The sequence below is a fragment of the Notothenia rossii genome (genome assembly GCF_949606895.1).
Source record: "Notothenia rossii genome assembly, chromosome: 6".
NCBI classification, from domain to species: Eukaryota; Metazoa; Chordata; class Actinopteri; order Perciformes; family Nototheniidae; genus Notothenia; species Notothenia rossii.
Window position 1 is genome coordinate 26,380,971 of NC_136909.1, and position 4,416 is coordinate 26,385,386.

The following is a 4,416-nucleotide window of genomic DNA, read 5'->3' on the forward strand; positions in this document are numbered from 1 at the left end:
TTTGTGAGATATGCCAAAAAATGTACGTATAAGAATTAAAAAGGTAGTACAGGAACACATGAAAATGTTTACCCGAAACATTTGGGCGGGACTAAGAACAATGACAGACTACAAAGGAGCAGTGGGGGGTGCTGCGGGAGTGTCTGCGTGTGCATCTCTTCCAGATGAGCTGAACAGTTTTTTTTTGCACGTTTTGAGAGCAGCCAGGCTGTTGAGGCACAGAAGGATCAGGAGCCCTGCCCTTTGGTTTTAAACAGGGCAGATGTGTGCAAATCCTTTAAAAGGGTTAACCCACACAAGGCTCCTGGACCTGATGGCATCCCTGGCCGTGTTCTCAGGGTGTGTGCAGTTCAGCTGGCAGAGGTGTTCACAGACATCTTCAACAGGTCCCTGCTGCAGTCTTTAGTCCCCACATGCTTCACACACTCCACCATCGTTCCTGTCCCCAAAAAGACAAAAATCACCAGCCTCAATGACTACCGCCCAGTAGCACTCACCTCCATCATTATGAAGTGCTTTGAGCGGTTAGTCAAAACCTGAATCACCTCCTCCCTCCCTGACTCTCTGGACCCCTGCAGTTTGCCTACAGAGCAAACAGGTCCACAGACGACGCCATAACCCTCACCATCCACACTGCCCTCTCACACCTGGACCAGAGGAACACATATGTGAGAATGCTGTTCATTGATTACAGTTCAGCATTCAACACCATTGTGCCCTCCAAGCTGGCCATCAAGCTCAGAGACCTCCGGCTCAACAGCGCCCTCTGTGACTGGATCCTGAACTTTCTGACGGGCAGACCCCAGGCCAACACAGTCTCACTCCCTGATAGTCCAATGGCGACGCTTGGACAGGGTTCTTTGGCGTGCAGTTGTGACGCGCCGAGTCTCCTTCAGCTTCATAAACGGACGTAAAGAGCTTTTCAACTGATTGCAATGTATTCCCATCGGCGTCGCCAGCGGTATTTGACGCTTAGGGACCTGTGACATCGGTCCATGTCGGCGGCATTTAAAGGCAATGTGAGCGTCCCTTCCCATTGGATAACGGAGGATTTTACACCCGGAAGTAAGTATTATCCTTACTGTCGATTGATTTTACAGTGATATCTGCACTACTCATCAACTCAAAAACACCAGATTATCCTTGTTAATTACACAACATTGATTGGTTTAAATTGTGTACAATGCTTTTGTATTTTCCCCCTTCAATTCGGAGAAACAAATATTTTTTCGGAGTTTAGGATGGCAGAAGCTTGACAGATAAGTGGTAATTATCTCAATTTTATCATCATTAATGTATTATTAAATTACCTTGTTGGAACATTGTATGTCAATGTATATAATATGGATGTAACAAACACTACAACTGCTATGGATCTATGCCAGGAGTGGTTGCTACTAGCAACATAACGCTCAACTAAAACTAACTGCCTTTGGAAGCATAGTGGGCGCCAACCCCTCCATTTCATATTCTGCATTAAGGAGATAATCACAGAGATGATCATATATTCAAAAGTGGTCAGAATATAACTCACACTTACTGACAGATCTGCAGGGATGAGATTCAAATGCAAATGGGAAACTCACCTGATGCTTAAGAGAAGGACATCCTACTTATATAAAACAGAACATATTTAATTTGACTGGCTCATTGGATCGAGTCATTGGATTAATAAATTGGATTAAGTCATGAATACAGCAGAGCACACCATTTAGGCTCTACATTTCACCTATTCTAGTATTAGAAGCAGTGAGCTGCTTTTATATACGAGCTTACGAGCAGTGTTGGATACCCATGTGCTCAAGGGCACCTTGGCAGTGCCAAGGAATTAAACTGGCACCACTCCAGGTATTATAAAATGGACTGTGACTCAGATGACAGGTGATGAGAGAGACCACAAAGCACTTTGTGTTGTTGATATTTGGTAGGACGAGTGATAATATGGAAGTAAGTGAAGCTGGACAACAGCTCTGGAGAACCTCCTATACAAAGTCTGTGCTTGGGCAACACATCAATTAGGACAACTTTCAGGCCAATGTTTGTATGGAAAGCTAATATCTGACCCCGAGCTGCCAAGCCATTCTGATTGGGGCTGGGTGAAGGAAACAACCTGTGACAGCCAATGTAGAACACCCCTCCATGGCACACAGCTGCCACTAAGTATCCAATGTGGATGTAATAAAAGGGTGTACTATGGGCTGCAACCTCTAAAGGCTTAACCTCTGCCCTCAAGTACACTGCCATGTGCTCATGCTCAGGAGACTATTAAGCTTAGGAAGGAGTGGACACACATGACCATACTAAATAATGTCAGGGTGGGTTAGAGCAGTGGTTCCCAACCTGGGGGGCGCGCCCCCCTTGGGCCAAAGATCGCAGGGGGTGCGCCAGGCCTCAGATGATTTGAGGCCAAATATCCTATTTAGACTTTTTTTTTTTTACATATAATTGTAATGCAATACATGATTGTCGCTAAAAGCCTTGTCTCTACATTACAATAATATATATATAAAAAGCGGATTAATTAATTTTAATAAAAATTCAAGTTAGTAGCTAATAAAGGAAAGAAATGTATATTTTTTTCTTTAATAGAAATGTTTCTTCTGCCCGTAAAGTGTCTGGATAAGCGCATTTTAAAATATAGTCATTGTCCATGCCGGTTTCAGTTGGATTATTTGTCAGTTGCTCCGATCAAATCGGTCTCCTCCATTTTGTAGATTATTTACGACTTTTGAATCCACATAAACACATCAGCAAACTCCGGCTTACTTTGACCATGTGTTTTAAACAGTTTAATCCCTTTGTGAATTGTTTCCACTTGTGCAGTCCTTTAATTTCTTCATACAAAGGGCATCCAAATGAATTAATCCTGAGTCCAATAACCATCAAAGTCACTCAAGTGCTCCTTAATTACGCTTTCATCCTCCTTTAACAAAATACTTCACATTCATCCAGTTTGTGACATTAGTTGTAGCATTTTTGAGACTTTGAAACTTTAATTACCACTGTTGCGCCCCTCTAAACCCCCCCTTGTGTGTGTGTGTGTGTGTGTGTGTGTGTGTGGGGTGGGGGGGGGGGGGGGGGGGCGCAACTCCCAACAGGAGTCATTTGGGGGGGCTCTTGGGAAAAAAGGTTGGGAACCCCTGGGTTAGAGAGATACAGACATGACAACAACATTGCTCACTCAAATTTAACAAGGAAAATATATGTTTTGAAACTACAGAAAGAAGAGCTTAAAAATATGAAAGTATCGTACGCAGATTTTGCTCAAACCAAAACATAACAGCAGAGTATTTCAAAGATTTAAGATGGATTTTTCTTTGAGGAAGTGTTAAACAGTTAATAAGATGGTTTTTGTTTAGTGGTTGTGTCAACTGGCCCCTAAAGTCAGTCAAAATTAACGACGCGTAACGGAGACTTGGGGACTTTTGCGCCCCCATTTAACGATCCTGGTCCGATTTGGTGTCAATATACTTTACAGGTGTGCAATGGCACATTTGAGGTTTGAATGTGAAGATGGGTGTATTCTAAACAAGAGCACCCGAAGAAGAGGAACCCTCTTGAACAGTTGTATTTCTCCCTTTGCTGTTTGTGACTAATGCTGTCATTATTTTTTGTTTATTATTTTAACTTAACCTTTAACTTAGGCTACCTATATATAACATGTCTGTGAAGTATTTTTTTCCAAATACCAAACAGATCATGCATTTTAGCCATGCCTCATTTCACTCTATTTTCTCTTTCCAGACCTGTTTTTGCAAGGGCTGATTCTGTGACGTAGCTTTAATGCAAAAGAGCTGCAGCTGACCACGCCCCCCTGCAGGAGAGGGGAGCGTGCTCTGAACAGCTGCTGGGCTGTCAGAACAGGGGGAGGAAAAGAGAGGCTCCGTCCTCCTTGTATTATTCTTATATTATTATACTGAGTCGTTATTCATTTGTTTTAAAGCTCAATAAATAACAAAGAAGACCTCTGACTGGCACTTTTCTAATTTTGTCCAGAAGATTTAAACTTTAACGGACATGTTGACTGGCTGATTAACACCTGAGCCCCCCTGAAAGCTAGTGATGGCGAGATGAAGCCTTATGAAGCTTTGAAGCTTTCCAGCCAATTGGTTCGCGAAAGGGTTCATCTCATGAGGCTTCATCATGGGCTTCATTTGAACACAAACCCCCCTGTTGGTCAAAGTCTGTAAAACAGGCAGATTGGACATCTCAACAGTGTGCTGTATCTCATACCGAGTTCCCAATGAGTAAAGCCTTAGAATAAATCTAAACAAAGAACATTAAATCATATTTTCAATTTAACAATATTGTTTTATTCCAGTTTATTGATTGTGATTGAAAAGCCTAAGGAGGCTGGTAAACATTGCAAAGAGGGATTTGTATTCCTTAATAATATTAATAAATGTAACCATGTTG